Raw genomic sequence first — 27,488 nt, forward strand, 5'->3', positions numbered from 1 at the left:
AGAAGTTAGTGAGCATGGTCATCAACAAGTCAAGTATTTTTCCTCAAACTGATGCACTTACACTGTTTTAACATTGAGAAAACTCACCTGTAATAATATCTAGTTTCTTCAAGAAAAGAGAAAAGAAAGCAGTCATATTTTAGGTTGAAGTGTGGGAGGTGAGCAAAGTACGTTGATCGCCATATCTTAAAAATCAAAATCAGAAAATCTGAATTAATATCAGAAAATCTAACTTATTCATGCTGGATCAAAATTTTTCAATAAACTATGAATTTACCATTAATTTCTCAGAAAAGTAATAATATATATTTCTGGCCAATAGCTGACATCACATATTTAAGTTAGTAATACAATAAGGGTGCCCACTATTACTACAGAGACATACTATTATTCTAAAATTTCCCAACAAGCGATAAATAAAAATATGAAGGGACTTCAAAAAGTTCATGGAAAAACTAAAATAAAAGATAGAAATAAAAATATAAATTTTATTTCTCAACATAAGTTCCAAGTTCAAGACACTTTTGTTAGTGATGATACCAGCCAGCCATTTAATCCATCCATAAAGAACTGAGGGTCCTGGGGATTCAACCATGTCAAGGCAGAGTTTTTTTTGGGGGGGGTTGTTTTTACATTATTAACTGAAGAAAAATGGGTGTCCTTTACAGATTTTTTAAGATTGGCAAAAAAAAAAAAAGAAAAGTCAGGAGTCAAATCAGGACTGTAAGGTAGATGCCTAATGATTTTCCATCAAAACTCTCACAAAATTGTCCTTTTGAATAAGCAGGAGCACTGTCATGGTGGAGGACTGTCTGGTGAAGCTTTCCTGGGTGTTTTCTGTTAAAACTTTGGCTAACTTTCTCAAAACAGTCTCATATTAAACAGACGCTATTGTTCTTTGACTCTCCAGAAAGTCAACAATGCAAAATGCTTTTAGCACCCCAAAAACCTGTTGCCATGACTCTTGATCTGAATGGTCTCCTTTTGCTTTGACTGGATCACCTGCACCTCTTGGTAGCTATTGCTTTGATTGTGCCTTATCTTCAGGATCATAGTGGTAAAACCATGTTTCACCTCCTTTTATAATTCTTCAAAGAAATGCTTCAGGATCTTGACCCCACTTGTTTAAAATTTCCATGGAAAGCTCTGCTCTTGCCTGCAACTGATCTGAGCACAACCATTTTGATATCTACTGACTGGAAAGTTTGCTCAACTTTAATTTTTAAGTCAGAATAGTGTAAACTGAACCAGTTAAGATGTCTATGGTGTTAGCTATTGTTTTTGCTGTTAATCATCAGTCCTCTTCAATTAGGACTTTTCATCATGAAGACTTTTCATCATCTTTTTCATCATGAAAAAGATGAATTTTTTCTTGCAAATTAATGTGGATGGTCCATTGTTGTGGGTTTCATCTTCAATGTCATTAGTCCTTTTTAAAAACAAATTATCCATTTATAAACTACTGATTTCTTTGGGGCATTTTCCTCATAATCTTTCTGTAAAGCATCAATATTTCACCATTCTTTTACCAAAACTTCACCATAAATTTGATGTTGTTTCTTGCTTCAATTTTAGCAGAATTCATGTTGCTCTGATAGGGGTTCTTTCCAAACTGATATCTTGTCCTTCTTAGGGCCTCAAACTAGTTTGAAATCTATGCATAGTTTTTCATAATATGCATTTTCCATGAACTTTTTGAAGACCCCTGGTATAGCTGAAGTGAAGCAATAGAAAATAATTTGCTTTTCTGTGATGATTAGTGATGATGAGCATGTTTTCATGTGTTGGCTGCTTATATGTCTTCTTTTGAGAAGTGTCTGTTCATGTACTTTGCTTGCTTTAAATGGGATTGTTTACTGTTTGTTGATTTGTTTAAGTACCTTGGAGATTCTGGACTTAGACCTTTGTCATATGCATAGTTTGTGAATATTTTCTCTCATTCTGGAGGTTGTCTGTTTACTCTGTTGATAATTTCTTTTGCTATGCAGAAGCTCTTTAGTGCCATCTCACACCAGTCAGGATAGCTATTATTAAAAAGTCAAAAAAACCAACAACAGTAAATGTTAGCAAGGTTATGGCAAAAAGAGAATGCTTATACACTGTTGGGGAGAGGTAAATAAGTTCAGCCACTATAGAAAGCAGTTTGGAGATTTCTCAAAGAACTAAAAATAGAACTACCATTCAACCCAACAATCCCATTACTGGGTATAGTCCCCAAGGAAAATAAATGGTTCTACCAAAAAGACACATGCACCTATATATTCATTAGTGCACTATTCAAAATAACAAAGACAGGGAGGAAATAAACTCAGGAACCCATCAATGGTGGACTAGATGAAGAAAATAAACATATATACATTGGAGTAATACCCAGCCATGACTATGAAATCATGTCCTTTGTAGCAATATGGATGCAGCTGGGGGCCATTATCCTAAGCAAACTAAAACAGGAACAGAAAACCAAATGTCACATGTTCTCACTTGTAAGTGAGAGCTAAACTTTGGGTACACATTGACATAAAGATGAGAACAATGGACCCTGGGGTCTGTAAGACAGTGGAGGATGAGAAGGAGGAAAGGGCTGAAAACCTATCTACTTTGTACCATGCTCACTACCTGGGTGACAGGTCCAATCATACCCCAAACTTTAGCATCATGCAATACACTTTTATAACAAACCTGCACAAATATCCCTTGAATCTAAAATACAAGCTAAAAAGAAAAAAACAATAATGCAAAATAATATAATGAAACCACTCTATAGGTATTTTCAAAAGACATTAAAGCCAAGCTAGAATACCCAAGCATGTGAGGATGTTATGCAATGTGCAGATACAGAGTAAATATGCAAAACAATAGCTTTCTTTTATGCTACAAATAATCATAAAAATATAACTAAATAGTAACAGGAAAACAAAAAAAAAGTTAACAAAAATGTTAAGATATAGGAAATTTAGAAATTTTTTAGAGCTAATGAGAAAAATATTATGAGTCTCAAAAGTAAAACTTAAATAAATGCTGAAATGTAATGTTACTAAATGGAAAATCTAGTTACTGTGGAAAAATGCCAGTTCTTTCTCAAATTAACTTACAGAGTCAGTGCAATTCCAGTCACAATTTTAATGTTTTATTTGGAACCTAACAAAAATGATTTTAGAGTTCATCAGTAAGAAAAATGTTTGAGACTAGCCAAGACAAAAAATATTAAACATATGCATAGTTGGGAGCTGAAGGAGAGGACAGAAAGAAAGCTATTACCAGATATTGAGACACAGAACATGAAATCTTAAAAATAAAGCCTAGCATATGAGATAATATAAAATTAGTGTATGAGAAAAGTTCATTTCTAGTCAGTGAGAATGAAAGGATCATTTATAATACGATTCAGAGATATTGAATAATTATTGAAATGTAATATAAAACAGAAATTTAAAGATACCTAGCACATAAGTTAAAGTTAATTCTAGATAATGTACTAAATTGAAGGTTAAAAAAAAGAACTAGAATAAAATAAACTGCAATGCTTATTGATTCCTGGAAATGAAAAGAATTTCATAAATATAACAGTAAGGGTAGAACTAATAAAAATGTAAATGACAGATTTAACTTAATGAAAAAATTAAAACTTCTCAATGTTTAAAAGCACCAAAAACAAAATTATGCAAGTTGAGAAAAGTATTTATAACATGTTTGACACATAATAATTTAATGTAGAGTGCTTATAAATAAATATTTTAAGTTAATTGTTATAAATTTTTATGTATTTCATATTTTTTCAATTTACAGGAAAATATAGATGATGTATTTCTTGTGTTTACAGGAAATACAGACCCATGTACTTATCACTCATTTTTAAAAATATTACCATTTTTCTCATATTTGTTTTAGATTTCTTTATTGTTAACAGTATAGGGGGCTGGGGGAAGAGTTAGAGCTTCAAGTAAAACTCCAGTTCACACAACACTTACCACTTCCTCTTCTTCAGAGGCAGTCATTACCCTGGTTAGTATGCATGCCATCATTCCACTAAATGTTTTCATGCTTGTCTCAGTTTGTATACATGTCCAAAACTATTTCAATAATGTAAATGTTAAGACAATGTATACAATAATTGTAACTTTCTTCTTTCAATAATGCTTATGTTTTTTAATTATTCATATTGACACATGCAGATATAATTTATTCATTTGAATTTTTTTGTTTAAATTTTATTTTATTTTAAGTTCCAGAAACATGTGTAGGACGTGCAGGTTTGTTACACAGGTAAATGTGTGCCCAAAACACGGCTCTTAAAATTTGTTTAGAAATTGGAATTTGCCTTACTCTTTAGGTCTCAAAGGAGTAAGGTCTGTGATGTTCAGAGGATTACGTCTCTCAGAATGTGCTCTTCCAATTTAGTAAGTCTCTGATGTTCAAAGAATTAGGTCTCTCAGGCTGTGCTCTGAAGTCAATGCCAACTAAATCCCTTTAGAATTATTTCAAATATCTGAACCATTCTCTACCAGTGACATAAATATTGGCATCAACCTCTTTGTAAAACTATTCTCCCAAATGATCAAGAAGATAGAGCTTAATTGTGGGATCTACTTTAGAAACTGTTATCAGGCAACCAACTGGCCCCTCTAAAACTCGCACCAGGGAAAATTCTGGTGAGAAAGAATTTAAAACTCGTTTTTGCTAGAAATATTTTATTTTTTATTATTATACTTTAAGTTCTAGGGTACATGTGCACAACGTGCAGGTTTGTTACATATGTATACTTGTGCCATGTTGGTGTGCTGCACCCGTCAACTCATCGGCACCCATCAACTCGTCATTTACATCAGGTATAACTCCCAATGCAATCCCTCCCCTCTACCCCCTCCCCATAATAGGACCTGGTGTGCAATGTTCCCCTTCCTATGTCCAAGTGGTCTCATTGTTCAGTTCCCACCTATGAGTGAGAACATGTGGTGTTTGGTTTTCTGTTCTTACAATAGTTTGCTCAGAATGATGGTTTCCAGCTGCATCCATGTCCCTACAAAGGACACAAACTCATCCTTTTTTATGGCTGCATAGTATTCCATGCTGTATATGTGCCACCTTTTCTTAATCCAGTCTGTCACTAATGGACATTTGGGTTGATTCCAAGTCTTTGCTATTGTGAATAGTGCCTCAATGAACATACATGTGCATGTGTCTTTATAGCAGCATGATTTATAATCCTTTGGGTATATACCCAGTAATGGGATGGCTGGGTCATATGGTACTTATAGTTCTAGATCATTGAGGAATCACCATACTGTCTTCCATAATGGTTGAACTAGTTTACAGTTCCACCAACAGTGTAAAAGTGTTCCTATTTCTCCACATCCTGTCCGGCATCTGTTGTTTCCTGACTTTTTAATGATTGCCATTCTAACTGGTGTGAGATAGTATCTCATTGTGGTTTTGATTTGCATTTCTCTGATGGCCAGTGATGATGAGCATTTTTTCATGTGTCTGTTGGCTGTATGCATGTCTTCTTTTGAGAAATGTCTGTTCATATCCTTTGCCCACTTTTTGATGGGGTTGTTTGTTTTTTTTTCTTGTAAATTTGTTTGAGTTCTTTGTTGGTTCTGGATATTAGCCCTTTGTCAGATGAGTAGATTGCAAAAATTTTCTCCCATTCTGTAGGTTGCCTGTTTACTCTGATGGTAGTTTCTTCTGCTGTGCAGAAGCTCTTTAGTTTAATTAGATCCCATTTGTCAATTTTGGCTTTTGTTGCCATTGCTTTTGGGGTTTTAGACATGAAGTCCTTGCCCATGCCTATGTCTTGAATGGTATTGCCTAGGTTTTCTTCTAGGGTTTTTGTGGTATTAGGTCTAACATTTAAGTCTCTAATCCATCTTGAATTAATTTTCGTATAAGGTATAAGGAAAGGATCCAGTTTCAGCTTTCTATTTATGGCTAGCCAATTTTCCCAGCACCATTTATTAAATAGGGAATCCTTTCCCCATTTCTTGTTTTTCTCAGGTTTGCCAAAGATCAGATGGTTGTAGATGTGTGGTATTATTTCTGAAGACTCTGTTCTGTTCCATTGGTCTATATCTCTGTTTTGGTACCAGTACCATGCTGTTTCGGTTACTGTAGCCTTGTAGTATAGTTTGAAGTCAGGTAGCGTGATGCCTCCAGCTTTGTTGTTTTGACTTAGGATTGTCTTGGCAATGCGGGCTCCTTTTTGGTTCCATATGAACTTTAAAGCAGTTTTTTCCAATTCTGTGAAGAAAGTCATTGGTAGCTTGATGGGGATGGCATTGAATCTATAAATTACGTTGGGCAGTATGACCATTTTCATGATATTGATTCCTCCTATCCATGAGCATGGTATGTTCTTCCATTTGTTTGTGTCCTCTTTTATTTCACTGAGCAGTGGTTTGTAGTTCTCCTTGAAGAGGTCCTTTACATCCCTTGTAAGTTGGATTCCTAGGTATTTTATTCTTTTTGAAGCAATTGTGAATAGAAGTTCATTCCTTATTTGGCTCTCTGTTTGTCTGTTACTGGTGTATAAGAATGCTTGTGATTTTTGCACATTAATTTTGTATCCTGAGACTTTGCTGAAGTTGCTAACAGCTTAAGGAGATTTTGGGCTGAGATGATGGGGTGTTCTAAATATACAATCATGTCATCTGCAAACAGGGACAGTTTGACTTCTTCTTTTCCTAACTGAATACCCTTGATTTCTTTCTCTTGCCTAATTGCCCTAGCCAGAACTTCCAACATTATGTTGAATAGGAGTGGTGAGAGAGGGCATCCCTGTCTTGTGCCACTTTTCAAAGGGAATTTTTCCAATTTTTGCCCATTCAGTATGATATTGGCTGTGGGTTTGTCATAAATAGCTCTTATTATTTTGAGGTACGTTCCATCAATACCGAATTTATTGAGAGTTTTTAGCATGAAGGGCTGTTGAATTTTGTCAAAGGCCTTTTCTGTGTCTATTGAGATAATCATGTGGTTTTTGTCTTTGGTTCTGTTTATATGCTGGATTATGTTTATTGATTTGTATATGTTGAACCAGCCTTGCATCCCAGGGATGAAGCCCACTTGATCATGGTGGATAAGCTTTTTGATGTGCTGCTGGATTCGGTTTGCCAGTATTTTATTGAGGATTTTTGCATCGATGTTCATCAGGGATATTGGTCTAAAATTCTCTTTTTTGGTTGTGTCTCTGCCAGGCTTTGGTATTAGGATGATGTTGGCCTCATAACATGAGTTAGGGAGGATTCCCTCTTTTTCTATTGATTGGAGTAGTTTCAGAAGGAATGGTACCAGCTCCTCCTTGTACCTCTGGTAGAATTCAGCTGTGAATCCATCTGGTCCTGAACTTTTTTTGGTTGGTAAGCTATTAATTATTGCCTCAATTTCAGAGCCTGCTATTGTTCTATTCAGGGATTCAACTTCTTCCTGGTTTAGTCTTGGGAGAGTACAAGTGTCCAGGAAATTATCCATTTCTTCTAGATATTCTAGTTTATTTGCGTAGAGATGTTTATAGTATTCTCTGATGGTAGTTTGTATTTCTGTGCGGTCGGTGGTGACATCCCCTTTATCATTTTTTATTGCATCTAATTGATTCTTCTCTCTTTTCTTCTTTACTAGTCTTGCTAGCGGTCTATCAATTTTGATGATCTTTTCAAAAAACCAACTCCTGGATTCATTGATTTTTTGATGTTTTGGAGGGTTTTTTTGTGTCTTTATCTCCTTCAGTTCTGCTCTGATCTTAGTTATTTCTTGCTTTCTGCTAGCTTTTGAATGTGTTTGCTCTTCCTTCTCTAGTTCTTTTAATTGTAATGTTAGAGTGTCAATTTTAGATCCCTCCAGCTTTCTCTTGTGGGCATTTAGTGCTATAAATTTCCCTCTACACACTGCTTTAAATGTGTCCCAGAGATTCTGGTATGTTGTATCTTTGTTCATTGGTTTCAGAGAACATCTTTATTTCTGCCTTCATTTCGTTATGTACCCAGTAGTCATAGTCATTCAGGAGCAGGTTGTTCAGTTTCCGTGTAGTTGAGCGGTTTTGATTGAGTTTCTTAGTCCTGAGTTCTAGTTTGATTGCACTGTGGTCTGAGAGAGAGTTTGTTATAATTTCTGTTCTTGTACATTTGCTGAGGAGTGCTTTACTTCCAATTATGTGGTCAGTTTTGGAATAAGTGTGATGTGTTGCTGAGAAGAATGTATATTCTGTTGATTTTGGGTGTAGAGTTCTGTAGATGTCTATTAGGTCTGCTTGGTGCAGAGATGAGTTCAATTCCTGGATATCCTTGTTAACTTTCTGTCTCGTTGATCTGTCTAAAGTTGACAGTGGGGTGTTGAAGTCTCACATTATTATTGTATGGGAGTCTAAGTCTCTTTGTAAGTCTCTAAGGACTTGCTTTATGAATCTGGGTGCTCCTGTATTGGGTGCATATATATTTAGGATAGTTAGCTCTTCCTGTTGAATTGATCCCTTTACCATTATGTAATGGCCTTCTTTGTCTTTTTTGATCTTTGATGGTTTAAAGTCTGTTTTATCAGAGACTAGGATTGCAACCCCTGCTTTTTTTTTGTTCTCCATTTGCTTGGTAGATCTTCCTCCATCCCTTTATTTTGAGCCTATGTATGTCTCTGCATGTGAGATGGGTCTCGTGAATACAGCAAACTGATGGGTCTTGACTCTTTATCCAATTAGCCAGTCTGTCTTTTAATTGGACCATTTAGTCCATTTACATTTAAGGTTAAGAATTTTTGCCCAATAATCTATTGTACTAACAAAACAGGTTAGCCCATTTCCCTACCAAGGAACAGTTAAGTTATGTTCACTTTTTTTGCCATTACCTACAGAGCTGCCATGAATAATACTGGTCAATTCCCCCTCTGTGCAGAACTGAAATTAGTGGCACAGGTGGTATATAATGTCAGATTTACTAGGTACCACACCTGAAATCGGTCTTCTAAAATAGTTATAAAAACTTTTACCCTCACCAGCAATGCACAAGTTCCTACTTCTGTGCATTTATGTCAATTCTTACAATTAATTTCAACTTTATTGCATTAGTGTCTTAGAACACGAACTATATGGTATCCTTTTCTCCTTTTCATTTACAAACACTTGCTTTGGGTCTATAAGGTGGTCAATTTTTCTGTCCTCATTTCCTGCAAGCTTAAATAGACTAAACATTCTCTAATTGTTCCAAGGATGTTCATGTATGTCCATTTAGATTCGGTTTGTTATGCAAGTTTTGTTCAGAAATTACTTTGTGTGCACTTCATCTATCAATATTTGAGAGAGGTGGGTTAAAGTATATGACTAGGTATTTTCAATTCCTCCTTGTGATTATGTCAATTTTGATTTTCCATATTTAAGGCTGTATTGCGAGCTGTCTATAAGCTCAGTACTATTGCATCTTTCTGATGAATTGATCTATTTCTCAATGACCTACTCTTTTATTCCTATTAAATAATTCTGCCTTATGTTTTGCTTTGTTTATGTAACCACACCTGCTTCATTTTAGTCAATACTTGCTTTGTACATTTTTTCTGATCCTTTTACTTTCATTTCAGCCTTTCCAGTCATTATTTTTTAAATTGCATCTTCTGTTAATCACACAGACCTGGCTATACGCATATAGGTATGTAGTCTGACAGTGTCTAGTTTTAGCTAGCAAGATTTTATTTTAGTTTATAATAATGTGATTGCTGGTATTTGGATATATGTCTATCACAATATGTGGTGATTAATCACAATACCCTTTGTGTGTTTCTTTTTTGTTTCTTTTCCTTTAATTTCTTGGATCAATGACATTTTTCTAATCCCTTTTCCAAGTTTTACTGGTATGGAAGTTCTGAATATAACTTCTATTTTTTTCAGTTATTACTCTTAAATGTTTAACATATATATTTGAAATAGCTAAAGATAAAGTTAATCCTTTTTGCACCTTCTTAAAATCCAAATCTTCTTCATTCCCATTTTTTGTCATTATTTTCAATAAATTAGATGTACTTTGTTTTTAACCACTCAAATTGGTTATTATTAAAATTAATGATTTTATAGTCAATACAAATTTAGATTTATCTATATACCTGTCAGTTCTTCACTCAACATTGCCTCTTCACTATTATTCCTTCCTTCTGGTTCAACTTCTTTCTTAATGAAGAACATACTGTATAATTCTAGGAGGTCCTGCAAGTGACACTTTGTTTCTGTTTCCCAAAAACATCATTTGGAATTCATTCCTGAAGGATAGTTTATATAGTTTTAGGCTTCTATGTTGATGGCTTTGTTCTACTCTAGTGCTTTGAAGTATTAGGTTGGTGCAAAAGTAATTTCAGTTTTCTATCACTTTCAATGGCAAAAACTGCAATCACTTTTGCACCAACCTCTAACTGTACTATTTTTCAGCTTCTATGGTTGAGGTTGAAAGTCTGTTTTTATTTGCATTTCTCTGATAACCAGCGATGATGAGCATTTTTTCATATGTCTGTTGGGTACATAAATGTCTTCTTTTCAGAATTGTCTGTTCATATCCTTTGCCTACTTTTGATGGGTTTGCTTCTTGTAAATTTGTTTAAGTTCTGTGTAGATTCTGTATATTAGTCGTCAGATGGGTAGATTGCAAAGATTTTCTCCCATTCTGTAGGTTGCCTCTTCACTCTGATGATAGTTTCTTTTGCTGTGCAGAAGCTCTTTAGTTTACTTAGATCTCATTTGTCTATTTCAGCTTTTGTTGTCACTGCTTTTGGTGTTTGAGTCATGAAGTCTTTGCCCATGCCTATGTCCTGAACGGTATTGCCTAGGTTTTCTTCTAGAGTTTTTATGCTATTAGATCTTATATTTAAGTCTTTAATCCATCTTGAGTTAATTTTTGTATATGGGATAAGGAAGGGATCCAGTTTCAGCTTTCTATATATGGCTAGCCAGTTTCCCAGCATCATTTATTAAATAAGGAATCCTTTCCCCCTTGCTTGTTTTTGTCAGGTTTATCGAAGATTAGATGGTTGTAGATGTGTGGTGTTATTTCTGAGGCCTCCATTCTGTTCCATTCATTTGTATCTCAGTTTTGGTACCAGTACCCTGCTGTTTTGCTTACTGTAGCCTTGTAGTATAGTTTGAAGTCAGGTAGCATGATGCCTCCAGCTTTGTTCTTTTTGGTTAAGATTGTCTTGGCTATGTGGGCTCTTTTTTGGTTCCATATGAACTTTAAAGCAGTCTTTTCCTATTCTGTGAAGAAAGTCAGTGGTAGCTTGATGGGGATAGCACTGAATCTATAAATTACCTTGGACAGTATGGCCATTTTCACAATACTGATTCTTACTATCCATGAGCATGGAATGTTCTTTCATTTGTTTGTGTCCTCTTTTATTTCGTTGAGCAGTGATTTGTAGTTCTCTTTGAAGAGGTCCTTCACATCCCTTGTTGGATTCCTGGGTATTTTATTCTCATTGTAGTAATTACGAGTGGGAGTTCACTCATGATTTGGCTCTCTATTATTGGTGTATAAGAATGTTTGTGATTTTTGCACATTGATTTTGTATCCTGAGACTTTGCTGAATTTGCTTATCAGCTTAAGGAGATTTTTGAGTGAGATTATGGGGTTTTCTAAATATACAATCATGTCATCTGCAAACAGAGACAGTTTGACTTCCTCTTTTCATAATTGAATATCTTTTATTTCTTTCTCTTGCCTGATTGTCCTAGCCAAAAACCACAATGAGATACCATCTCCTGCCAGCTAGAATGGTAATCATTAAAAAGTCAGGAAACAACAGATGCTGGACAGGATGTGGAGAAATAGGAATGCTTTTACACTGTCATTGGGAGTGTAAATTAGTTCAACCATTGTGGAAGACAGTGTGGTGATTCCTCCAGGATCTAGAACTAGAAATACCATTTGACCCAGACATCCCATTACTGGGTATATACCCAAAGGATTATAAATCATGTTACTATAAAGAGACGTCCACACCTGTGTTTATTGCGGCACTATTCACAATAGCAAAGACTTGGAACCAACAGAAATGTCCATCAGTGATAGACTGGATTAAGAAAATGTGCACATATACACCATAGAATACTATGCAGCCATAAAAAAATGAGTTCATGTCCTTTGCAGGGACATGGATGAACCTGGAAACGATCATTCTAAGCAAACTATCACAGGGACAGAAAACCAAACACTGCATATTCTCACTCATAGGTGGGAGTTAAACAATGAGAACACATGGACACAGGGCACAGAATGTCACACACTGGGGTCTGTCGGGGGCTGGGAGGCTGGGAAAGGGATAACATTAGGAGAAATACCTAATTAAATGACGAGCTGATGGGTGCAGCAAACCAACATGGCACATGTATACCTATGTAACAAACCTGCACGTTGTGCACATGTACCCTAAAACTTAAAGTATAATCAAAAGAAGTCTGTTTTTAGTCTAATTATTGGTCCTTTGTAATGAATTTGCATTTTTCTGGTTGTTAAAATTTCTCTTTTTCTTTGATGTTATTACCAGAATTATTACCATTATTATTCCTGGAAATTGCATAGCTTAGGATTGGAGATATATGACTTTTATTAATTCTCAAAAATTCTGAACCATTCTTTTTACTTCTTCCTGGAATTCTTATTAACCCAAGTTGAAAGTACTCCCTATCTCTTTGTCTTTCTGTACTGTATTATAGTTTTTTTCCCACAACAGATTTCTCTTCCAGCTCACCTTACTCTCTCACTCTTTAGTGATCTCCAATCTGCTGTTTAGATCGTCCATTGTTTCTTCTTTAATGATGATTTGTTTAAGTGTTTAGACTGTGTATTTTGTACCTTTTCAAAATGGAATTTGTTTTTGTTTTTAAGCCAATCTCCTGTCCTCTTGTTTTGTTTCTATAACTTATTTCATCACATCAATAGTTTTAAATATCTCACTTTACAACCTCTGTAATAGCATTGTTCTATTATCTCATATTTTGTAGGTGTTATTTCTCTTGTTTTCCTAAGTCTTATTCACAGTAGATTGTTTCATTTAGTGTTTAGTCATTTTTTATATTATCTTATCTTATGCAAAGCATGCCGTTATTATGGAAATTATGTGCATCTTGGTTTTTGAAGTGTCTCCCCAGAAAGCTTTGCATTTGATCCCAACAGACACCAGAGATGTATCAGTGGCCAGAGACCAATTCCCATGTTTATTTCTCAGTGTATGTGATGCGTGTGCATGTGTTTTAATACCCAACTAGCTTAAATTGGACTCCAAATTAATTGTGAGCACAAACTTGGATTGTGAATTCTCAAAAGAGATGTTCTATGCCATCCAGAGTCAAGGCAAAGCCAAGTTTAAGTGTTGCCTTTTGCAACCAGTCTGATTCCACAGCAAGACCATAGAAGTTGAGTTGGGTGGCAATGCTGTATCCTGTACACCAACACCATCACATTTGGCCTGCCATAGCATCGGCTGGCATAATCATTGGTCTGCCTCTCAGCTACCTCTCTGCTTCTGGTACATAAAGTTTCCCTTTCTTGCATGCTTGATACGGTCAGCTATTCTCATTATTTATTTATTATTTTATCACGAATATAAAGGTAGAAGGTTTTCAAAGCTAGTATAACCAACTATTTTACAAAACTAGAACTCTGAAGCCTTTGAAATTAAAAAATAGGTAAAGGTCATTAATTGTAACTCACTAGTGAGTAGTACACATGGCTAATAAAAATGGAAAATATTCAATGCTACTTGTTCACTCATCAAAATAGAGAAGACCAAAAAGAATGGTAAAGTGTAAAGATGCAGGGCACCCTAATATAATGCACAATTTCTGAAGAACATTTATCTCTCTATATAAGATACTTTAAATATGAATATGTTAATAAATAATTATTTAGCCTGGGCATGGTGGCTCACGCCTGTAATCCCAGCGCTTTGAGAGGCCGAGGAGGGTGGATCACAAGGTCAGGAGATTGAGACCATCCTGGCTAACACGATGAAACCCCGTCTCTACTAAAACTACAAAACATTAGCTGGGTGTGGTGGTGGGCGCCTGTAGTCCCAGATACTCGGGAGGTTGAGGCAGGAGAATGGCATGAACTCAGGAGGTGGAGCTTGCAGTGAGCTGAGATCATGCCACTGCACTCCAGCCTGGGAGACAGAATGAGACTCTGTCTCAAAAAATAAATAAATAAATAAATAAATAAATAAATACGTAAGGTCCAGGAGATTTTTCTTAAGGAAATAATCAGATTTAGCTATAAATTTTTCATTGGAACTTTATTGATAATGGCATTTTAAAAATCTTTAAATAACCAATTGGGAAGAATTGAACTAAATTATGGTACATCTAATAATGGAGCAAAGAGTAACTATCAAAATTAAAATTACAAAGTTATAAATATTGACATGGGAAAATATTTATGGTGGAGTGTTAAGTAAAACACACAAAAAAACAGGTGCTAAGCAGTATATACTCAGATGTGTAAAAACACTTATAGATATAATTTCATGTGGATAAAAGATGGGAAGTATATACACAAAAGTACTAAAGATATGAATTTCCTAAAATTGATATGTTAGTTTTATAATCAGACAACAAAAATGGGAAATGCTATTTTTAAAAGCACTGTGTTAGGCTGTTCTTGTACTGCTATAAAGAAATACCTTCCTCCCTGAGAGGATAAAATAAAAAAGGAAAAAAGAAATACCTGAGACTGGGTAATTTATAAAGAAAAGAGGTTTAATTGTCTCACAGTTCTACAGGCTGTACAAGTTTGGCACCAACGTCTGCTTGGCTTTTGGGGAGGCCTTAGGGAGTTTTACTCACGGCAGAAGTCCAAGTGGGAACGGGCATGTTACATAGCCTGAGTGGAAGCAAGAGTGTGCAAAGGAGAAGATGCCACACACTTTCAAGCAACCAAATCTCCCAAGAACTCACTGACCATCAGGAAACCAGCACCAAGCCATAAGGGATCAGCTGTCATGACTCATATACCTCCCACCAGGCCCCACCTCCAATGTTGGGGATTAGAATTCAACATGAGATTGGCAAAGACATGTACTCAAACTGTATCAAGTACATATTCAGTCATTTCAGTAAACTTTTGTGAAGCTACACAAACTTCTTATCAGTCTCTGGTAATATTCAGTTTATTTCACTGATTCTCCCCTTACCACAAAGCGAGTTACAGAAAGCACCCCTTGTTTTATTCATTTTTATGGTCTCAATCAAAGCTCATAATAAATGCTCAATAAAACTATGTGTAACCTAACGAATGAATAAATAACATTAGTGAATAAACACATTTTTAAAATGATGTTATTATCAGCTTTCTACAGGATAATAATAATTGAGAAAGCAAAATGAAACGGATCAATGAATTAAAATTCACTACCATAGTAAGTCTAAAAAGCAAATAAAATATTTTGGGAATTGATCTTTTCAAATAAATAATATTTTGAGATACAATAACTGTATGTATACGGTTTACATTTGCACAGGCTTTTTTTTTTTTTTTAGATGGAGTCTCACTCTGACACCCATGTTGGAGTACAGTAGTGGATTTTGAATTCACTGCAACCTCGTCCTTTCTGATTTAAGCGATTCTTCTGCTTCAACCTCCCACGTAGCTGGAACTACAGGCATGGGCCAGCACACCCAACTAATTTTTGTATTTTTAATAGTTTAAGTGATTCTTCTGCCTCAATCTTCCAAGTAACTGGAACTACAGGCATGGGCCAGCACACCCAACTAATTTGTGTATTTTTAATATAGATGGGGTTTCACTATGTTGGCCAGGCTGGTCTTGAACTCCTGACCTTAGGTGATCCCCTTGCCTCGGCCCCCCAAAGTGCTGGGATTACAGGCACGAGTGACTGGGCCTGGCCTGTACAGGCTATTAATAAAAGAAGGATGTAATAATATATTTTAACTTAGTTTGAGAATTTCAGTTTATCAGTAATATCTTCAGAAATGATCCCCCTATAATCCATTTCAACCAAAGAATTTAACTGGGTTGCACCTGCTAATGGCTCTGGATCTTATGCTTTTTGAAACAACTCATAGGAAAGGAGAGGGGGAACACTTTCAATGGATTCAATACATTCAGTACTACACTTCCTTTCCTAGCCTTATTAAGCTTCATCATAACCAGGTACCAAAAGGGGCCTCAAATCTCTGCTAAAGTGCTAACTCCACATGTAAGTATAATTATTTTTAAAACCCAGAAGAAAAATCTAAGATGAAATAAAAAAAGTCTTAAAAAGCAAATTGTTTACTGTATGTATGACACCGTGAGGCTGAGACACACGTAAAGGAAATGCCTTCTGCTTTGCTATTTTGAAACGTCATTCCACTCTAGAAGCCGGTCAAGTTATGTTAACGTGCACTTGGTACAAATATTGCCCTCGTATTTTTAAAATTGAATCAATGTTCAATAACATATCACATGTAATTGTGAAGGGTAAGCATTGGGATTTAAAAGGAGGAGTGACGTTGAAGAAACAGCATTTTACTAGTGTTTTAAGTTCCAAAGCTTTTTTACATGTCATGGAGAACAAATTCGTAATTCAGCCCAAAGTGTTAACAATAATACAAAGAGAAGTATACTATGAAAATCCATTGTGAAATTCCATTGTTTGATTGGTGTATATTTTTAATCAATCCAAAATTTGTGATTTGGGGATTTAGTACCAGTGATTGCTGTTAATTTCTTCAGATTAGTACTCATTATGAAAAATCGTATTTCTCTATGAGTTTTTCTTCCCTTCATAAAATCTTATCCCGAGACAGCTAAAATCCTTCTGAGAGCCTGAACAGTCAAACCTGGGCTCATAATGCACAGATAAAACACTCTTTATAGCAGCATTCATTAAAGTACTAGACAGAGCACAAAAAGCAGCAACGGGGAGCTTTCCCCTAAAAGCTTTTAATACAACTCTTTCCAAGACTCATTAAATTGGCCCAGCACTAACGCCTCTGGCCACCCCCATCTATTGATCCCCACCACTGTGGAGCCCCCTACTCTGTCCAACTGAAGTCGGAGGTAATTTATCTCTGATGAATATATCGTCCACAGAAAAGTCCCTAGTACAAAGCTGCAAGTCAGAATCCCAACTCTAAGTAAGGCAATTATTGTGTGTTTTCTGTATGTTCCTGAAAAGCCCCTACAAATATAACCATTCTGCAAAACTCTTTGTCTTAATTTTCATTTGACTTACTCAAACAGACCCTACTAACAGGTAACATTCATTGAACATATATTATGTGGCAGCACTAGGATTCATGTTTTAAGCATTGTTTTTATTTAATTCTTACATCAGCATGATGGACAATTTATCTCCATTTTGCATATGAAGGAAATGAGGCTCAGAGAGTTGAAGAAACTTTCCAGAATCTCAAAGCCAATAGGTGGCAGAACCACTGTTAAAAAAAACCTTATAGCGAATCTTTCTGTTCACTTAACTGATATTTTATTTTGGATACCATGTACTAGGACCTGTGGTAAATTAAATGGACATGCTCCCTGTGTTCAAGGTGCTTCCAGCTCTGTGGGAGCAAAAACTTTAAACAAGCAAATGGGAAATAAGCAGCAAATTGTAGTAATTATTATGAAGAACAAAGTATGTAAAAATATTATTCTTATTCCAGCATTAATAACTCCACTAATCCCTTTGTTTCACATTTATTTGGCATGTGTAGATTATACTTTCAACAAGATACACCATAAAAACATGTTTGCCTTTTTCTTTCTAATCAACAGAATGACTCACAGCATTATTAATTTGGAAGAGCAGAAGTTCTTTTGAATTGATTATCCTTTATCCATAAGATAACCATTTATTCTGAACCAAACAATCTCAATTATGATTCTAATCTCTGTGCTTTCTACTTTGACAGTTTCTTTTCTGAAAAGAGTTATGATCACTCCACTTTTACAATATTTGGAACTGATTGAAATGTGTTTTGGAGAAAATAGTAGTGAACTGAAAGAAATGACTGTGTCCTACTTTCTGCTGGGATCTTTACCTATGTAATTTTACTTAATCTTCTTCAGACACCTCACTGAGGTCACAATTGCTATACCCACTTGAAGAAAAGTGTCTCAAAGATATTTTATACAATGCATATGTTTACATATCCTAAATGTCTCTCAAATATCTCCTCTCTCCACTTCATTCACTCATTCTGCAAATATTGATTTAACCCCTTCTTTGTGCCAGACATTGTGCTAGGTGCTAGGATATAAATGAGAACAAGATAGAGTAGTTTGTTCCTACCTTCATGGAGTTTGCCATTTAGTAGAGAAGGCAGGCAAAACCAAGCAAACAAAAATAAAATACAATAAATATAAATTGTTCTAAGTGCTATGGAACTTAAGTAAAACAGAGTTCTGTAGCTTTCTCATAGGTTATCTTGTTCCAATACTCCAAAATTATTTCACTGTTATAGAAAGTTCTGAATACAAATTTGATAATGTTTCTTTATTATTTACATCTCTTTCAGGAATCCTTAAAATCATCAGTGTGAATTTGTATGATGCAAGTCACTTTATAATTTGTTCTCTGCTTACAGGCACAAAAATAATTTGAACATGAATAAACAGGTAAGAATGCAAGCCTCCAGTCTTTTCATATTGCAGAAGTTCCACTCTTTCTTAAGGAAAACTTGTACCTTAGTGACATGTGACCATTGACTGTCAGTACATTAATATGTATCTTAATTTTTAGATAAAAATATAAGCATAAATCTTTCTTCTACTGGATAGCTTAGAACAACCTATACATATGCACAACTGGCTTTGGAGATCCATAGTGTGTTTGTTTACACCATTAGACTGCAGAGTTTTTTGAGAACTAAAACTACAGGATTCATTGTTGTGCATTCGGCCCTAGAGGGCTTAGCATGTGATCTGGATCAAACCCAAGAGGTCATCATTGTTTGCAGACTGACTGACTAAATGAGGGAAGAATTCAGTCAATCCATTGAGCACATGCAGAGTGCTCATGATTTGTAGCATGTTAGCAGTGGTAGGACCAACATAAACATGGAGGATACGATACAAGTGTCAACATTTCTCTGACATTTCTAAGCATGTCAACAAAATCCCACTATTACTGGGGCTGTAGGGAATGAAGTCCTCAACACACATTTCTCTTAAGTAATCTTCATTTGGTTGGTTGTTTTTAAATAACTGTTACACAAAAGATGAGATTTTTCCACAGTGCTCTTTCAAAACAGAGTCCCAGTGTTCCCGAACCAAACTGAGGGTCGGGCTGCTATTTCTCGTGTCCCAATAACGAGATGCAGACGAACTGGGGAGGAAGAGAGTTTTATTCCTATAACTCAGTTACGGGGAGAAGACATGGAAATTATGACCAGACCAATTCAAAATACAAAGTTTTCCAGAGCTTATATACCTCCTAACCTATAAGTCTACATGTAAGTCTGCATTTGTCTAAAGATGTAAGTGATTAACTTCTTTTAATCTATAAGGTCTGAGTCCTGAAGTCCTTCCTCTAGAGCCTCAGTAAATTTACTGAATCTAAATGGGTCCAGATACTAGGGTGGTTACCCTTATCTTGTCTCCTGCTAAATCACGGAGGTTTGGGTATTCTTTCAGACCCCTAATAAACTTGTATGAGAGTTTCTTCAGATCCCCAATAAAACTTGTTTAATCCCAAATGGGTCCTGTTAATAATTCCTTCATTGTTTTGTCATGCTTTAAGGCCGAGGAAAAGCCTAGGCAAGATTCTTGGTGGGCTTTTGTTACATTCCAGCCTTTGCGTAAGGGCCCTGGCATTTTCAGCTTTTAATATTTAACTTAACCACTCAGTCAGTGCTGAAACGGTTGTCATGGAGGCTTGTATTAGCGAGGCCTGGCCTGCCACACCAGGGAAGTAGGTTTCAAACTTAGGGTAAAGGATGATTCATGCTCACTGGCTCTAATACACATGATTTTACCATATTACAAGTACTATAAATACTCATGAGACTGTAGGCTAATTGACTAAAAGCTGAATGTCCCTAAACATGGTACAGGTGCCTCTGCAAGATGATCTCCTTATGGAGTCCACTAACATAAGCAAAGAAAAAGTAATCAAAGCTATTTGCAAATCAAAAGAAAAAGCAGAAGTCACTTTTTAAAGGACATTAAAATGAATAAGGGCAGAAATGCTAAAACTAGGACCTAGATATACATATAAACACATTTATGCAACAAAAAGATTAGTGAGCTTTACTGTAATCAATAGATTGAAAAGTTCTTTTTTTGATCTGAAAAACAATCATTACCTTAAGAAAAGAACATATGTATGTGGATTATAGGAAACCTTAAAAAATAAATAGGGAGGAAAGGGGGATTATATTGCACCAACCTGGGAGGCTGGGAAAGAAGTTAAGCTGAGTGAATGAGCCTTATGTTAGCTGACAAAGGGTGCATTTAGTGTTTACCCACCCCAGGCAAATCTGTGAATCACAGATAGCCTTTTACAAGAATCCTTTACCTGCAGCCATTATGATGGAGGTGGTGGGAGCAGGGGATGGTGGGGAAGGAACAACCAAAGAATATACAGTGAGCTGCTGATTATCCATGTTGACCCAGATGAGTCATGTCACAATTTATTCAAAAATCAATGTAGATTTAACCTTATTGTCATTATACATAAATTTGAATATATGGCTTAATCTGAGGTTCTAAGTATTCTACAGAGTAAAAACAAATACTAAAATGATTTCATTATATCTTAACAGGGAAAACTGAAAAAATTCTATGTTTCCCTGCTCAGAACTCTTCCCTCATAAGGAAGCAAGATATTTAATCTATGAAAAACTTCCATTTTTGTGGACTGCACATTTCTTGAATTGGGGGAAGGTAATTAAGGCTGCAGATAGAATGAACTAAATATAATCTATGCAGGAGAGTCTGAAAGATACTCATATTTTTTCCCCTTACACTGAAAAAAAATGTGGAAGCTTTATGCTCTTCATCTGATCTGAACATTATCATAATCCACCTACTGGGAAACAGGTGGAAAGGAAAATCTAAATTTTAGCCTTACGTGGTAAACTTTGCCTGATGCAATAATTTAAGTGTTCCCTTTAGGTGATACCTAGAATTTTTAGGTTAAAATGCATAGTCTTCTAGTCTTCCATAGCCCTCCTCTGCTCTTTTGTGATATGGGTGAGGCGTACAGCATTGGTGAGAGCAACAATGGGGCTTGGGAGCTCAGGAACTTGCATCAAGTTTCGTAACCTCACTCATCTCAACTCAACACAAGCCATGGACAAGACGTCTGCTGAAATTGACTAGCACTACCTCAGGACTTCTGTTGACTTCTGACACTATAATATGCTTAGGTTATATATCTATGATACATATTTTTCTCTCAGGCAGCTAGGATTCAGTTGCATTCCCTCTTGATTAGGCACCTTGATTCTGGACGGCTCTGTAGACATTTTGTAACATTTGTCATAACTCTTATCCATCTTCTTCCTGAAACGTGTCATGTAGCTGAATTACCTGGTACCTTGGTACACTTCAAGGGAAAACCACAAGCCCTCAACTATACCCCTTCTACAAATTCCTACAGAGCCATCTGAGCCTTTTTAATTTCTTACAAAAACTAAGGAATAAATCTGACTCGCTCTCTACCTTATCTTGCTGCCTGCAAAGTTTACTTTGATTTAATTATCCTCTAGGTTGATCCAGGGAAACCTTTGAAGCCATCCCTTATGCTAGCAAAATCCAAGAATGGGCAGCATGCGACCCAACTGTCTCACTTCCATCCAGCTTCCCTGGCAAATACCACTGCACCAGCCAGTTGAAACACTCAGGTGGCATGAAGAGCTCCCCCTCCACATTTCCATGTTCTCAATGGTATGTGAATTGATTTAATTGGCAGAAGCTAATTCATGTCTTGAATTTTAACTGCAATAAAGTCTGGGAATGATATAATTTAAGCTTTCAGCTTCTACAATACAGGAAGACAAGCTAGGAGAGTGAAACCACCATATCCATTTTAAGTAAGCCCACAATCACTCTCACTCTTATAACCTTACATAGATTTATGCCTAGCTAAGAAGTTTGCTTACTCTGTTGTATTTTCTGGGCATCCTTATGGAAATATAAGTCTCATATCCTCCATATCTCCATAAAGCAATTTTCATTTTTATAGGAATAAAGAGCATTAATAAATGTCATTATTTTCCTAGAATAGTGTGCCTAAATGCTAACAAGTTTCCTCTATTAAGGTATCTGCAAGTTTATGGTGAGGAAAAATGAAGAGCATAGGCAAGTTCCAGGTCTTCTTTTGGTTCCCTCTATACTCCTTTATTTAGAGGGCAGCTTGTCCCTTTATTTAAAAGCCTAGTAAGAAAGCCTGGGCTTGAAATTTTGCTCAGCCAGGCCTAATGTGATGATACCCAATGGGGATTTAGAACCTTCTGTTATCTTAACTCCCCAGAAACTAAAATAGATAGAATGGCCCTGTGTTAGGCCATTCTTGTATTGCTATAAAAGAATACCTGAAGCTGGATTATTTATAAAGAAAAGAGGCTTAATTGGCTTACGGTTCTGCAGGCTGTACAGAAAGCATGGTGCCAATATCTGCTTAGCTTCTGGTGAAGCCTCAGGGAGCTTTCAATTATGGCAGAAGGTGAAGAGGGAAGCCAGTCATCTCACATGGCAGGAATAGGGGCAAGAGAGAGGGAAAGAGAGTGGGAGGCACCACACACTTGTAAACAACCAGATCTCACATGAACTCACTTATCACCAAGGGGATGATGATAGCCATTCATGATCTGCCCCCATGATCCAAACACCTCCCATTGGGCCCTACCCTCAACACTGGGGATTACATTTCAACATGAGATTTGAGGGGACACATATTCAAACTATATCAGGCCCAGTATATTCTTTTATCCAAAAGCTAACTACGAGAAGCAGATCTACCATCTCTTTTGCAAACAATCCAAGCCTGTAAGCAGGGATAGTTGGATCTAAACTTTTTCATGACCACATACAGGGTTTGGTCAATGTGTTAGTAATTTTGTTAGAAGACAACATAATACAGAGATTAAGAGTACAAGCTCTGGAGCTAGACTGCCTGAGTTTGATTCTGGCTGCTCAATTTATTAAGTGTCTAATCTGGGGTTAATACCTTAATCTCTCTGCACTGCATTTTCCTTATCTGTATAATGAAGCAAATGATAACACCTACCACATAAACTTTTATGCGGATTGAATTAGTATATGTGAAGTTCTTTAAATGGTGCCTAGATCTATATAACACTCAATAAACTAATAAAATTCTTTCTACTACTTTTTTTCTTAAACTTTTATTGTAAGTTCAGGGGTACAGGTACAGGATGTGCAGGTTTGTTACATAGGTGAAACATGAGCCATGGTGGTTTGCTGCACAGATCATCCCATCATGTAGGTATCAACCCCAGCATCCATGACCTATTTTTCCTGATGCTCTCCCTCCCCCTAATTCCACCACCAATGGACCCAAGTGTGTGTTGTTCCCCATGATGTATCCATGTATTCTCATCATTCAGCTCCCACTTATAAGTGAGAACATGGAGTGTTTGGTTTTCTTTTCCTGCATTAGTGTGCTGAGGATAACAGCTTCCAGTTCCATCATGTCCCTGCATAGAACACAATCTTATTCCTTTTCACAGCTGCATAGTATTCTATGGTGTATGTGTACCACATTTTCTTTTCCAGTCTACCACTGATGGGCATTTAGGTTGATTCCCTGTCTTTGTTACTGTAAATAGTGTTGCAAGGAGCATGCGTGTGTATGCATCTTTACAATAGGATGATTTATATTCCTTTGAGTATATACCCAGTAATGGGATTGCTGGGTCAAACGGTATTTCTGCCTCTAGGTCTTTGAGGAATTGCCACACTGTCTTCCACAATGGTTGAACTAATTTACACTCCCACCAACAGTGTAAAATCATTTCTTTTTCTCCACGACATTGTCAGTATCTGTTATTTTTGGACTTTTTAATAATCACCATTCTCACCGGTGTGAGATAGTATCTCATTGTGGTTTTGATTTACATTTTTCTAATGATCAGTGATATTGAGCGTTTTTTTCATATTTGCTCCTCCATGTATGTCATCTTTTGAGAAGTGTCTGTTAATATCCTTTGCCCACTTTTTAATGGGGCTGTCTGTGTTTTTTCTGTAAGTTTGATTAAGTTCCTTGTAGACTCTGTATATTATACCTTTGTAAGAAGGATAGATTGTAAAAATTTTCTCCAATTCTGTAGTTTGTTCACTCTGATGATAGTTTATTTTGCTCTGCAGAAGCTCTTTTATTTAATATGATCCCATTTGTCAACTTTTGCTTTTGTTGCAATTGCTTTTTGCATTTTCATAACAAAATCTTTGCCTGAATGGTATTGCCTAGATTTTCTTCTATAAACCAAAAACTTCATAGTTTTGGGTTTTAAGTTTGTTTTAGTCTGTTTCCATATTGCTGTAAAGAATTGCTGAGACTGGGTATTTATTAATAGAAAGGAAAGAGGTTTAATTGACTCACAGTTCAGCATGGCTCGGAAGGCCTCAGGAAACTAACAATCATAGTGGAAGGTAAAGGGGAAGCAAGGCAGTTTCTTCACAAGGTGGCAGGAGGGAGAAGTGTTGACCAAAGGGAAAAGAGACCCTTATAAAACCATCAGATCTCATGAGAACTCACTCACTATCATGAGAACAGCATGGGGGAAACCGCCCCCTCATCTAATTACCTCCACCCTGTCCTGCCCTTGACATGTGGGGATTATGGGGATTACAATTCAAGGTGAGACTTGGGTGGGGATCCAGAGCCAAACCATATCAACTATAAAGTCTTCAAACCATCTTGAGTTAGTTTTTGTAAAAAGCATAAGGAAAGGGTCTAATTTCAATTTTCTGCATATGGCTAACCAGTTCTCCCAGTACCATTTATTAAATAGGGAGTCCTTTTCTCATTGTTTGTTTTTGTCAGGTTGGTTGAAGATCAGATGGTTGTAGGTGTGCAGTCTTATTTCTGAGTTCTCTTTTCTGTTCCATTGGTCTATGCGTCTGTTTTTGTACCAGTACCATGCCATTTTGGTTACTGTAACCCTGTAGTATAGTTCGAAGTTGGGTAGCATGATGCCTGCAGGTTTGCTCTTTTTGCTTAGGATTGTCTTGGCTATTTGGGCTCATTTTTGATTCCATATGGCTTTTAAACTGGTAGAAGACAAAAATGCCCTCTTTCACCACTCTTATTCAACGTAGTATTGAAAGTTCTGGCTGGGGCAATCAGGCAAGGTAAAGAAATAACGGGTATCCAAATAGAAAGAGAGGAAGCCAAATTATCTTTGTTTGCAGATGGCATGATCCTATACCTAGAAAACCCCATTTTCTCAGCCCAAAAGCTTCTTAAGCTGATAAGCAACTTCAGCAAAGCCTCAGGATACAAAATCAATGTGCAAAAATCTCTAGCATTCCTATACACCAACAATAGGCAAGCAGAGAGATGAATCATTAATGAACTCCTATTCACAATTGCTGCCAAAAAAAAAAGATACCTAGGAATACAGTTGACAAGGAAAGTGAGGGACCTCTTCAAAGAGAACTACATACTAATCCTCAAAGAAATAAGAGAGGCACAAACAAATGGAAAAACACTCCACGCTCATGGATAGGAAGAATCAATATTGTGAAAATGGTCATACTTTCCAAAGTAATCTATAGATTCAATGCCAGTCCCATTAAACTACCACTAGCATTCTTCACAGGATTAGAGAAAAAAAGAAAAACTATCCTTTCACTACTTTTATTAACAGGATACTCTGAAGTATCTTCTAGCTCTATAAACTTTGCATAGTGTTGTAAATGTTCAAGGGGCAATGTAATCTCACTCAGAAAAAGGAAGTGTGTTCACTTGAGGTAGACCACACTGCTAATTGCTAATTTTTCTCTCTAACTTACGTTTATTGAATAACATGTATCAAGCCCTATGCCACCAGCTTTCCGATATCTTATCTCCTTTACCCTTTACAACAATCCTCCAAGATGCTAATTATTTCCATTTTAGAGATGACACAACTGACACACAGAGATTGTTTACATTTTCCTATAAAGAAGATCTAATAAGGTGACTTTCTAGGATTCCAGGTTAAATTAGTCAGAGTTCAAGTCCAATGCCTTTTCCGTTGCTCTGTGTTACCTCTTTAAATAACAGTATATCTGTAGTTATTTAAGCAATTGTGCATGCATTACTTTATTTAACTTTCAGAATAATTCTATGACATTGAGCATCAAGATGGCTCAACTGCAGGTAACAGAAAACCTAGATGGCAATAATTTAATCAGATAAGGGTTTATTCCTTGAACATAATAATACATCTATGTTTAGGTAACAACAGCTTGGTTGCTGGCCTTGCATGGAGGATTCAATGATGCCATCAAGAACCCAGGCTTCTTCCATCTTTCCCCTTCATCATTTGATACATGTTGACTTTTCATTCTTCACTTTGCCGTCTTGTGTTTGAATAATATTTTTCACAGCTTTAGGCAAAACAAAGCCAGAAGCAGGTAGTTGGGACAAGTGTTGGCAAAGGAGTGAAACAAACAGAATTTACTTCTTTATCAAGGAGAAAAAAAATGTTTCTCAAAAACCTATCCCAAAAATCTTATCAAGGGATATGTGAGTCACATGGCCATACCTAGCAACAAAGAGACTGGGAAGGTAATAAGTTGGCTTTTTACAGTCCCTCTGGCGGGAGGCAGAACAAGGACAAAGGAGGTTACATATAGCTCTTAGAGACAAGACAATGAATGGTCTATTTCACTCCTATATAAAATTTTTTAGATAATGTCACATGTCCAGATAGATTGTGACTCGTCTATTGTCACAGAGGTAATATGTAGTGTCCTAGGGACTTAAATCAAGGGTTTTTTTGACTCGACCCTCTAAAATTTCCACTGTACCATGAAAGCCATGTAACTAGGCATTGTTTCTAAATTTTTCAGATGTACAGTAAGAAGAATGGTCCCTGGGGAAATTATTTATTTCTTAAGTTATAACTTTTTTTTAAAAAAAGAGAGGAATATAAAGTATATATCTAATAATATTGTCCAAATTAAAAAATTTTTAAAAACAAAAACAACATGGAGAAATAAAATATGCTAACCACAAACATTATAGATTTATTGCAATTTATTTTAATATTTTGTATATATTGATGGAGAGAATCAAATAGGTTTATGAAATTTCCCCTTATTTTAGAACTTAGATGAAACATTACAAATCTGAAAGACAAATTCTTTTCCATTACTATATTCAAAAAATAATTTATCATTTGTAAGTGTATAAAAAGGACATTGAAGAACATAACAAATAACAACTTCAACATTAATTGTACAAAATAAACTATAAATGGGAGGTGATGGTTAGATTGGCTAAACTAATATTTTTATGTTATCTTTATGTTCTCTATCTGGACATGAGTTTAGAACTTAGAATGATTAAAGCAC

General features: G+C 36.0%; 1 long non-coding RNA gene across 1 annotated transcript in view; it reads right to left on the bottom strand.

Annotated features, from left to right (window-relative positions):
- Positions 1-1,849: 1,849 nt before the first annotated feature.
- The window catches only part of LOC135972039 (uncharacterized), a 238,518-nt gene continuing 212,879 nt past the window's right edge, over positions 1,850-27,488 (bottom strand). The window contains exon 3 of the long non-coding RNA XR_010588610.1: positions 1,850-2,024. This is a non-coding gene — a long non-coding RNA (uncharacterized lncRNA). The remainder of the gene's footprint in view (positions 2,025-27,488) is intronic.

Source organism: Macaca fascicularis, chromosome 1 (assembly GCF_037993035.2).
Source record: "Macaca fascicularis isolate 582-1 chromosome 1, T2T-MFA8v1.1".
Lineage (NCBI taxonomy): Eukaryota > Metazoa > Chordata > Mammalia > Primates > Cercopithecidae > Macaca > Macaca fascicularis.